We start from the raw sequence: 12,899 nt of genomic DNA on the forward strand, positions 1-12,899 counted from the left end.
TTGGACCACAATATCAAAGCCAGTGGTTATCACGTTTCTCATTTCTCTGTGTATGAAACATTTCTTCTTTCTTCCAGGACTCCCCACTCCTGGATCTGGATCCAATACCAGAGATTATGCAAATATCTCCCTCTGTAGCATCATTCCTCCCTTTGAGCAACAGGGTCTCCTAAATCAGTATGGAGACCTGTGAGTAAATGGGAATGAGCTGTGGTCCATAGACTTACCTTAATACCTTCTGCTTCTACTAATTTTGAAGAGAATTAATGCATCAGAACTTACATAACATTTGGGAGTTCACTATGCTCAAGCCATGTCTTTGAAGACAGAAATACCAGATGAGCCACCTAGGTCATCAGTATACTAATGAGACCACACAATGTGGAAGATAAAGCATGCCCAGTGATCCAGGCGGTTCACCTGACATCCCACTGATCATTCTGATGAATCAGATTAGTTTTAGGAAGTCTGTTGTATTCATTAATCTAAATTTAGTTTCTGTGAATTTTGATTAAAGTAAAAAAACTTGAGATAAAATGCAAGCATAAAATAAAATGCAGACATACAATATACATACCACAGAAGTTTGTATAATGACTTGTTTATTAAAAAAGTAGTCATTTAAGCTCCCAATAGCTACTGCTCTGATGTCATCTCATTACTTAAAACTCTTAAAACAGTTGCAAAACATTTCTTGTAACATCAATCAATTAATAATATATAGTTATAATCCTTTCCAAATTATTACAATGCTAAAAGTTAAAGACAAAGTTAAAGTTAACTTCTTCATTCATGCCTAGAGACATAATGAATAAAGGGCTTTTAAGAGTTAATAAAGAAATCAGAGAAGGAAGCTGTAGCTCTGCAAACTGTTTCACCATTTCCCCTCCCCTCATCTGGATTGGATCGTGTTAGTGTATGAGTCAGCTAATTATGAAAGACTTCTCTGAAATGAATTAGATGAACCCAGCATCTTTAACAGAAACAGATCTTGTGACCTGGCAGAGTTCCCATCGTGATCCAAATAAAGCCCACCCAGATGTGACCACTTCCTTTACTGTAACTCAAAGAATAGAGCGAAACATCAGTATGAACTTCCTCAGCTAAGCATCTTTCCAGTACTCCTGATGGATAGGGAAGTAACCTTTCCAGTTTACCATTTGGTACACTGATGAATCAAATCATACATGGCACTAGACTCAGAGATAAACTAGTTTAATGTTATTGAGATCAGAGTTATGGTTTTGCATTAAAATATGCCTGTTTACTATTGTCTTCAAAAAATGACCAGGACCTAAGTCAGATGGACAAAGTAGATACTTTAAAGTGGCAAGTCTGATGAAGTTAAGGGTTGTAAGGTTATCCAAAGGCACTATTATCCAAACCTGGCATGCTTCACTACCTGGTGAAATGATTGAGCACTTTGGTTACTGGTTTGATCTCAGATTTTTTCATGTGGGTTGCTGACTTCTATCACCATTGAACTGAAATTGTGCCATAGTTCACTGCTTTGAAAGAACAACTGGAAAAATATGAAACTTTAGTTGGTTTTGTTTCTATGAGTCAAGCCAGTAGCCTAAGAGTTTAGCTTCACAATAAACCCAAGCTATGCTGTAACTCAATCACAAACTTGCAAACCTTACTCCCTGAAGCTAATAAGAGACTGAGGCAATGTAAGTTGTAACCTGCACCCTAAATGAACATTTAATTCATTTGGCAAGTCTGATGTGTCAGCAGAACTGACCAGTTATCTGTTTAGACAAGTGATATCACTAGCACCTGGTTAACATCACGTAAAAGAGCTTGGGGAAGACACAAAGTCAGAAGTAGAGGTAGAAACAAACTCCAAGCATCAACAGCAAGACAAAGCACCTTTTCACTAACCACTCCAAAGCTATCAGAGCAAAAGAAGATACACCTCTCTATCCTATATAGCTACATAACCTGAATTAACTATATAACTTAATGTATTATTAGTGGACCTTTGGTCTACTAAAATTCAAAGTAGACAAAGCTAGTTTGGATCTCTGGAAATCTTGCTGGGACGTTCACTTTTTCATTTCCTCTTCCATTTAGAAGAAATAAGTGCTTTTAATGCACTGTTTTTTCAGTGGGACCCAAAAGCATGAGAATACCAAATCAAATCTCTTTTACAAACTGACTTTCAAAGCCTGAAGGATTAGCTTTACTTATAGTAGTAAACATATGGCCAAATTCTTTTCTTTTTTACACTGGTTAAAAATCAAAAAATACTATAAAGGAAGGCAAAATTTGACTTCTTATAGGACTCAAAAAATAAGAGGTATTTAAAAATTTTCTGTCTATCCTTACTAGTCTGTAATCATGTTCACCCATATTACTATTGCTAATCAGGATTTTGGGGGGGGGTGGTGGTGGTGTTTTTTTGGTTTTTGTTTTTTGGGTTTTTTTTAAACATGACCATTTAATAGTTTCCTTCATCTTTTTAACCTTTTTCCCACTTAGCAACTTGGTTTACTCCATTTAAATTTTCTGGGAGATTTCACATATATTTATTGAGCTCTTTAGTTACATTTGACCTAATGCATATATATTCTTTCTGTTCTTTCAAGTGATACCCCATGAGATTTATTGATGTGATAAATGTCTATTTCCGTGGCCTTGAATTTATCCATCAGAATGACGCACTTTCATTGTTAGGTCATGATTTCTGGTGAATATATTGAATAATATCCATCTCCTATTTATTTCATTAATTTCCTGCAACTAAGTCTAAACTAATGCCTATTAGTGCTCTCTAAAGGGTAGTTAGAATCAGGCACTGTTTTGTGATTAAATGTTTACTTTTCAATATGTGCAATGAATTTATTGCTGCAAAGTTTTATTTATACGGAAAATCCTATTTGTCCTCTAGTCTGTATTATAGCATGTTCCTGTGAGGGAACATTCCCTGGTAAACCAAACCAGAGACAGAGTTGGAACTGAAACTGTTTCAAATCTGATTACATCTGTCACTTTTACTATTGAGTGTCATAAGCCTTGTAAACAATTTATTGCTTTCCATTTTCATTTGTTATTAAAATGCTCTTATTCAACCTAAAATGAATTTCTGCCAAAAATTATGAGAGAAAAAAAGCAGTTTTAAAAGTTTATTTTGGATAGAATGTAGTATTTGAAATGAGTAGTCCCACTTCAGGACTTTTCTGTGCAAAAATTCAGTTTGCCAGTGGGCCCCTGGAGCATGTATTGGCTGTACCTACCTCATGCCACATAGCCTAGGGGTTACCGCACTTCCTGAGCGATGGGATATATAATTTTCAAGCCTGCTCTGATTCAGAGTATTTGAATGAGGTCTCTTGGAGACCAGTCTCAGGACACTGCTAACCACAAGTATTCTAGAGCACAAGGATGGGTACAAGAACCATTTTCTCTTTGGCAGTTTTGTCAGCAGTAATGAACCCATTTTATTAGCCAAGTTCAAGAATTTAAACAAACAGAAGAAAAATATTTTGGGAACACTGAAACTTCAGGGTGGTTGTTTGGGTAAAATTACTACCCAAGACCAGCTGAAGCACATGAATATTTTTAGTGAAGTAAAACTGCATTTTTCTATAAATAAACAGTTCTCACAAAAATCCTGCTGATCCTGACAAACATCTCTGTGTCCCTGCACCATGCCATCCTTCCAGATAAACACCATTCTGCATTTCAGTATCTTTCTTACCTGAATTATCTGGGTTTTGTACAGAATGGAGATGGTACAAAATTCAGTGCGTGAAGCATGAAGATATTTAGAAAAAGAAAGGTTTCCCTTTCCAAATAAAGTTAATATTATAGAAACTAAGTTACTCTGTAGTAGCAATAAAAAAGCAAAGTCCTTTTAATATTTTGACAACAGTTTAATATCTTTTTAATCTGGTTCCTATTAGTTCCACATAGCATTTCCTCCTTTTATATGATTTATTATTCATCTCAAGCCCCGTTTCTTGTTTAAGAAGAACCGTCCCAAATCCTCTGTAATTCTGCTTAAACTATATCATGGAGTGGTGGGTTTTTTCTAAAAAAATATCCTCTTACACAGCTCTAGCAGTTTTTAAAATTAAAATTAGTCAAAAGCTAACTGTTTTGCTAAATGACACTGTCAAACAATCATGACCAAGACAATCATGATTTTAATCTGATCACATTTATGCTTGTACCCAACATTATCCCAGTATCCCACTGCAATTTCATTATCAGGGCACACTGAGCTGGAGACTGTCTTGCACGGCAGACCGCAAGGTATAACACATTGACAACTCTATATACATGTGGCTAGGTGTCTAGCCTGAATAGCTTCCTGCCTGCACAGCCCCCTGTTCGTGCTTTTCTTGCCAGTCAGAGCTTGCAGCATTTTTCAGCTCCCAGAAGAGACAGTAGCTATCTTCTGCAAGCAGGGGGAACATCTGTAAGTTTGGTTCTCTGGGACTTCCCTCCAGCTATGTCCCAGACCAGCCCTCCCTCCTATTCTCCTGAAACAGAGGAAGACCTGCTGGTGGAAGAAGAGGTGAATATAGGCAGCTATGAGGTGCTTGTGAATGCCAAATGCAAGGTAAATGAGAAGGTGGATAGCGAAACAGCAGAAGAAATAGATTCACAAAAAAGAGAGAGAATATACACCCCTATCCTTCCTCTCAGGAATCTCTGAAATCAGTATATTTCAAATCTCTAATGACTGTCCTTTCTCCCAGGCTCACCTGTCTCTCCAACAAAACCCACCATGTCACTAGCATGGATTGATTTTGCCTGCTGAGAAGCTTTGAGCCAACTCTGTGCTTGAAAAAGAGAGCATATCACTTGAGAGCATATGACCTGTCTTGGTAGAAGTAATACTGGCCACAGCCAGTCCAGGACCTAGAGCCCTCGTTTGTAAAGGAGAATCATCCAGTCTTCAGAAGCTGCCACAATGGCATGTGTCCCCAACAAAAGTGACAGCAGGAATCTAGTTTTATAGAGAAAAATACGGTACAAGAAAAAAACTCCAATACTTCTATTCACAGCCTAGTGCACTCCCAAGAAGTATGTCTTATCTGTAAAAGAACACTTGCAGAACTCATTTCATACTGTGACTCTGGATATTAATAACCCTCTGAGATGAGAGAGCTGTCTACAGACTCAGGCAGGTACCATTTGCTTACACTAGGCTTGTTTGTTCTAACAAATCCATAATAATTAGAAATTTGCATTTCTTAAGTGCAAAATAGGGTTCTGATGCAATTCAGGTACAGAGCTCTAAATATGTAACTAATATTTATGCATGAATACAAAGTCGATTCTGTGCTTGTTTCTTGAAATAAATGTTGCCACCTTTTTTTCCTCAAGCTTACCTGATATGAAAAAAAGTTATGGGTCCAACTGGTTTTTGGCACACGAACACTTAACTATGCGCCTAACACCTGTTCTGTACTAGTCATTTCTTGTCTAGTTTTTCATGGAAGAGACGTTAAAAAAAAAATACACCACTATTCTTTTGGTGATTATAGCTTGGTGTCATGGCCACTTTCAAAACAAATAGTTGTGCCAGCCAAAAGCACGTATATCATTATTAATATATTGAGGTTTGCTGTAATGGAACATACTCCAGCAATCCATTCATCTGTGGCCTCCAGGCTCCCTTCTTGTAAACAGCAAATGCTTGTGCCGTGAAATGGAGATCAAATTTGGGCATGTGCATAAAGGCATGTTCAACCTCATTTTTAGAACCCAAGTCTAAAATTTCAATCCTCAGACTTACCACTTAGTTGACATCCAATCTGGAAAGAACCTAAATTACCTGGGCATCTATTCACTTGCCACAAAAACACCCTTATGTAAATGTAAGTGTTCAGGCAGTGATATCAAATCCTGAGGTCACCAAACTACTCAATGTATAATACTACACTGATCTATGTTGCTTGCAAATACTGATTTGTTAATGTGAAAAAAATGGGTTTAATCCAAATCTTACTCAACAGCACAGTAGCTCCAAGGATCATCTATGTAGGAAAGACAAAAATTTAAATCCTCCTTTTCCAAATAGAACAGGCATTTTAACTTAGTTTTCCTCACAGACAGGAAAGGTGAGCTAACCTTGAGGATATCAGGTGTTCAAGTGTAGTCAGCCTCTCCCAGTTCCATTGCACATAAAGCTCGTAGGTATCTACAGAAGAAAGAATGACTCCATAGCATGCTGATTAGGGCATACAGCTACTGTTACCTGGAAGATCTGGAAGACAGCGTGAAACAAAGAGATTTTGCCTTGGACTATTATCTACAACACATGGACATAAAGGAACAAGTCCAGTGGAGGACCACTAAGATGGTCAAGTGCTGAAGTATACAAAATATGTGGAGAAGCAGAGACAACTGGGTTATTCAGCCTTCAGAAGTGAAGGCTAAGGGGTGACCATATCACTGTCTATAAATGGCTGATCAGAACACGTGAAGACAGAGCCAGATTCTTCTCAGAGGTGCACAGTGATAGGACAAGAGACTACAGACTCAGGCTGGAGCATGGGATATTCCAGCTACATGTAAGGATTTATTTTTTGTTTAAACCATGGGAGTGGTCAAACACTGCAACACAGCCCAGAGAGGCTGTTGAATCTCCATCCCTGGAGGTGTTCATGACAGAACTGGACACAGCCCTGGTCTCATCAGACCTGCTTTGAGTAAGGGGCTGCCTGGCTGACCTCCAGAGATCCCTACCAACCTAGCTTATTCTACGTTCAGATTCTGGTTCAGATCCCAGGCCAACAGAAATGGGGTAGAGCTGGAACATTTTCCCCTAGGCAGGCTCTCCCTCCACCTCGAGCTCCCTTTCCTCCCCGTTTAAGACCGAGCACTCTCCCTTTTAACCTTTTTTGCTAGGCTGACACCCCTGACTCCATCCCAGGTCTATAGACCCTTCCAGCTTTACAGGGTTTGTCCTTGTCACAGGTCTTTCAAAACTTTCTCTTTTTCAGCTGTAGCTTCAGCTTCCCGCTCACCTTCAGCTGTAGTGGGAGACATTTATATCAACTGTTTGAGGGCCTTGAGGGGACTTCTAGGCCTTACTGTCCTGACCAGCTGCCCCCAGAGCCTCCTCCATGGTCCCAGGACCCCACCTCAGCCCCCCCGGGGCCATCAGTCCCTGTCCCAGCAACACGGCATCAGGGCTGGTCTCCAGCTCCTCACAGCCCGGCCTTGGGCCCCACCAAGCCGGGCCCACCCTCAGGCTGATGTCCCGTCCTGGCCTCAGCCTGGCCCTGTCCCCAGGGATGTGGCTGACGCACTGGGCTGGGGCTGCCCTCCAGCTGCCCAGCTCCCTGGCTGGGGGTTGGGACAGACCCAGGCCGCCAGGCCCTGGCTGGCCACTGCAGGCGGTCCCCGCAGTCCCCGCAGTCCCCTGACAAATTGCAGAGAACCATGCCCAGAAGCAAATTAATAGATAAAGAAAACAAAGACAAATATTACAAAGCCTATATAATATATAAACCATGAACATATATATATATTTACATAAAACCCAAGCATATCAGTCCCATGTTTTGACTGCCACTGCAGACCAAGACCAAACTGAAACATGTGCCTCAATATTTTATTACTATTTTATACGTTAATGCTACTTTAAGATTTTAATATTACTCCATTGAAATAGATCTGACTGCTTCTCTTCCTTGTTGACCTTGACATGATCCAGGTCTTTCCCTCCTATTGGCACCAGCAAGTGTCACAGGATGTAAATTACAGAATTTGCTCCCCTATGAAGTTTTGCTCCCTTAAAATTGCTCTCTGAAAATAATTTGCTCCCTTTTGAGACTCACTGAGGCAGAGTTGATTTGAAACTCATTACTTGATCAGATTTCACAAAAAGATAAAACTAACTAGATTACTTTAAAGAGGAGTAACAGAAAAGGTTTAAATTCTGCAAAATATAGCTAACGTGGAAAGCTGGTGTCGCGAATGAGTGGTTTAGAGGCCGCTTAAAGAATCACCGTCAAAGAAATTAGCAGAAAGTGATTTTAATAGAGATTTATAAAGGTGCGACCTAATAGGATTCGATGGCAAAGTTCACTCTATTACTTATTACACAGGTGAAATATATAAAGAAAATCATCTAAGGGTTTATATTTTAGGAACAGTCTAGGTTTCATTCACAATTTAGCAACACTTAATTATCAACTAATCATTAACAAACTTTAGTAACACTTAATCATCAACTATTCACTATTTGCAAAGTAGGTTAGTAAGTCTACTACAATCACAACTTAATTACAGATTATGCTTACTATTAATGCACACACAGAGAAATATATATATATTATGTACAGAAGGTATACCTGTTAAAAATTCCCCTCGATTTCAGTGAAGAAATACTCACGTCGAATGTCTAGGCATTCCCTCTCAACGGGCGAACGGTTGAGCTTCGAAAGGGACTCACCCAGGACCCAGCGATCCACCGAATATCGTAGGCCTGAAGGGTCGTAAGCTCTGAGAGGCGTCCCACTCAGAGGGAGATGCTGGGTGCAGCCCGCTGCGGTCCAGGAGAGCTCAAAGGGCCTCACTTAGGACCACCGTTTATAGGCTCACAAGATGGTTGGCTTTTAGTCATCTGTAAATTTCCACTCTGGCCACAGTCCCAGGTGGTAATTACTAAAGAATTCTCAAGGTTTCGGTGTTGTTCTGCTGGACACCTGGGCCAGACAGTAGGAGGATGTTCCCAGCCTCAGCTATGCAGAGCCTCTGATGCAGTCAAGGAGCGCTCAACTGCCAGACTCAATACACCAAGGCCGAGGTTTCATGGAAATTTCTGAGATCAACAAGCGGCCCAGATCAACAAGTGGCCCAGGGAAGAAGGGGGGTATGAATGCACCACCACAGCTGGAGAGCAGGCTACATTGGACTGTTGGGTATGCCCGGTGGATTATTAACAGTCATCATAGCATTTTTGCATAGTTTATAATTCCCTGCGCATTTTGCTTACTACACTCTTTTGTACTTCAGCACGACATTCTTCACTTTGCATCTTCACCTGTCTCTTACCATATTAAAAGCAAATGACGTCAAGCCCAAAGCTTACACAGACATTTACAAAGTCAGACACAAAGATTAGAGTTGTTCCCATCAAGCTAAGAATTACTGTAAAGCTCAGCTTCAACACAGAGTAAAGGGCAAACATCTTTGACCAGCCTTCCCTAAGATAAAGCAATACGTATATTACAATGTTCCAAAACAAAACTGCCATAATAAACCTTCCCCCCAGAGGATGACAGAAAAAAAGCAGGCCATGTATAACAGACTTTTCTTAGTTCAATTAAAGCACAACAGGTGATTAGCAAACCAAAGTGAACTCCCGAAAAGCCACTGGAGAAAGGACCCTGTTGTCCACGTTCACAGTCTGAGCCTTCAGCATGACTGTCCAATTGCTGTCTTCTGCTGCTTTCCCTGTTGACCTTCAATTCTCACAGCAGAGAAACTGGAATCCAAAACCCCAGTTTCAACATACTACAGCACCTTGATTAACTCCCATTTCACAACCAAGCAAGAGATAATTCTTGTGGAAAAAGTATTCTGTCATTAAAGATGTTGAGAGAAAGAAGCCCAGCAACCCAAGCTTCCCAATAACAGTATTTCTAAACTCTCATTTTGCTTTGCAATCTTCATCTTTTACATGTGCATATGTCCATGCATTTTACTATAATGGAAATTACAATTTTTTTCGTAGGCAACAATAATGTTTTCCAACATGCACCTTAACTGAAGTTGAATGAATGGTTCAAACCAAACCACTGTCACCTAAGACAAACTATTACTTCATTGAGTAGTATCCAGGCAGAATTCTAGAAAGAAATAATAGACTAGTGTAACCATCTGCCAATCAAATAAATCTTCCTTTGGATTACTTCTAGCTAATCCATGCAATCCAATATTGGATGACAGAAGTCTTTTGTCAGAAATTTCAAATAAAAAAAAATTGACATGGGAAGGGGGGGAAGCAAAAATAAATAGTTGTCCTTACTTCACTCAAGCAAAATAAGGGTTCAGGGCAGGAACCAGTGGAGAGCTTTCCGTCAGCTGTCAAAATAAAGCCAGGCTAGAACAGAGATCAGACATGGAAAAAGTTTCTGTCAACATAGTTAAATTTTGGCAATACGAAGGCAAGGAGTGCAGTAACCCTAAAATAAAGGCTTCCTACTGACTCTAACTATAACTCTAATAGTTTGTATTACGTACAAACATCCACTACAGGCAACCTGACAACATTATCTCACGATTATGCACATATAAGCTAACAATTTTCCCTTTGTCATGATCATAAAAAAGTCAGTTCTGGATGGGAAATGATGAGACAAAAGAGACTTGACCTTGAAGAGGAAAATTAACTAAATTTAAATATTTTTCCTTATTCACAATGGAAAAAACATGAACTGGTAGGGAAAGTATTTCATTCTCAGAGCCCATTTGAAGGTCAGCAAAGCAGAAGCTCTAACTACCGAGAAATAAATCACTGGGACTCATTAGAATTTCTCTCAAGCCATATCTTTTGGGAAGACTAGAGGGAAAAAAAATGCTTAAGCTAAATGATAGCAAAGACATCCATAAATGTCAAAGAAATCCAGACAAGTTAAAATGATTAGACATAAGGTAGCACAGCGCATTACAACAGTCATTCAAATCAATCAAGGAAGTAAGCACAACACAGTTAGTGTTATCTTTGACAAATTAGTTAATGTTAGAACAATCCAAACTTCTCAACCATAATCCCTCATCTCTGATTAAATTTGAGTGATTTCAGCTGTCAATGTTGAGCACCTTCTCTCTAATTACATGAGCATGTAGTTAGCCTCTCTGAAGAGCCTACAAAGAGCTAACTGCCATCATAAAAATTACTATGAAAAGATTCCCCTGATTAACCATTTGATGCAATGAGACTCTGCTGTTCCCAATTCGGTGAGACTCCAGCAGTTGCTGTAAAAACCACTTTAGAGCAAAAAAGAAGCTGCATTTGAGGTCTTCACAAGCAGTTTTTATTTCTTCATCCATGCGTAAGTGTTGATGTAAAATCCTTTCTTATAGATAAGATAGATACACTAAGTACATAAAGAGATAAAGTGTCATTTCTGTGTAATAAGAGACTTTATCCCAGTTTTATGGCCAGGTCCCAAGTAGGCTAATAAATTCTATTCATCTATATTTCCTGTGCAATTTTGAGGTGATAGTTTTATTCTTTACCTCCTTTTCTACACGGCTGAATAACAGTGTTTAGCTGAATTGGTACTTTACCACCACAAGAATCCCCACGCACTAAAGATCACTCACTCGGACAAACATGGATACTTCTTCAGACAAACCAGTTTTCAAAACTCATTTCCAAAAGATAGAGAGCTAAGCAAGCTAATTGTCAGAAAGGGTTGTTTTGCGGGGGCGGGGAAGGGACTAGAAGCTAGAGGAGAAAGAATCCAGCCATTTCAAAGAGTGCAGAAAGCATGTCCATACTATAGTGCCAAAATCAACATAGCTGTATTAGCAAGCTCGAGAAGGAACCTAAACTGGCCTAGGCAGATTACTTTATCAAAACTATTATAATGCTGTGACAGGTACTCCAGCTTATTTTGAACCCTTTACTGGAAAGCATAGACATATGCTAGGACAGAAACTTATTCAGAGAAGAAAGTGAGATCACTAGAAAGGGCAGACGTCCCTTTGCAGACAACCACTGCCAGTGATGGGTTGAATCCAGATGTGTTCATTCACACCGGCTGTCTTTCCCTCCTGTTTAGTATCACTTGTTGCAGGGCAGCACTAACAGACTGTAGGTACTACTGCTAAGAAGATAACCAGATTTCTTCTGTCAATGCTTCACCATTTCAGAGGATTTACATCTTGCTGCTTGGCTGTGCCCTGCAGAAGACCATGCAAGTCTGAGGAAACAGGACTAGCAATTGCAGGGTTTAAAAAACCCCTATGGATTACAAATGACATTCAGAAATGGTGAGACATAATAAGACATTCTTACCAAGAAACGAATTAGAGTAAGATTATTCTGCATTTTACTACCATCTCAGCTTTTGGTAAGGTAGGTCGGGTTTGATCTACTGGCTTAATAAATCAGCAGAAAGCTTTGTAACAGCGTAGGTTGCAATACAAAAGTTTAATTTGTTCTTCCCACAGGAGCAAGAGTGGTGCAGAGAACGAAAGGATAAACAGACTGAGTAAAGTTAGCACAGAGCACCCTTATAAGTGTACAGTGCTTCCTGAAGGCAATCATGCAGCCACTGGATGCCACCTGGTGTAGCTTTGTGCAGAGATATATCAGAACAAGCATCCCCCCCATCAATCTCCTGCTGGGGTAAATGGCCAGATTGGCCAACATGACAAAGAGGTCCTATGGCTTGGTAGGGCACGAGGTAGGGAGGGTTTGAATTAAAAGGTGTGAGAAAAAGCTTAGCAAGAATATCAATACAAAGTTCTTCAATCTGGCACCTGCGTTGTACCTGTGTTATGTCAACGGAGTGAATTGAGAGGACATATTTTACATAACATTTGTCAGTGTTGTTAGCTTCCAAAAGTTATGCATAAATAGAGCATATATTCAGGCACTTTATCATTCATTATCAATGTTTCAGGATTCCAGCAACAGACTGAAGGGTTCACTAGTCACACAACTACAACTGTTTTGATACACAGTTGTACATAAACCACAGGTAGTGGTAAGAATACAACAGCCCTGAAATTTTCAGGATAGGGAGCACAGATTATTTTTGAAGGAAATGTTGACATAAACTACTGTTGTTAATTTCTCCTGTATCAAAAGTTCTATCTCACTTCCATGTAAGAATGATAGATACTTCTCCAAAAGTCAAGCACAAATCCAGATTCTAAACTATTTGCACATCTATCTATTCTAATGCCATTTCTCT

Source organism: Calonectris borealis, chromosome Z (assembly GCF_964195595.1).
Source record: "Calonectris borealis chromosome Z, bCalBor7.hap1.2, whole genome shotgun sequence".
In the NCBI taxonomy this organism is placed as follows: domain Eukaryota; kingdom Metazoa; phylum Chordata; class Aves; order Procellariiformes; family Procellariidae; genus Calonectris; species Calonectris borealis.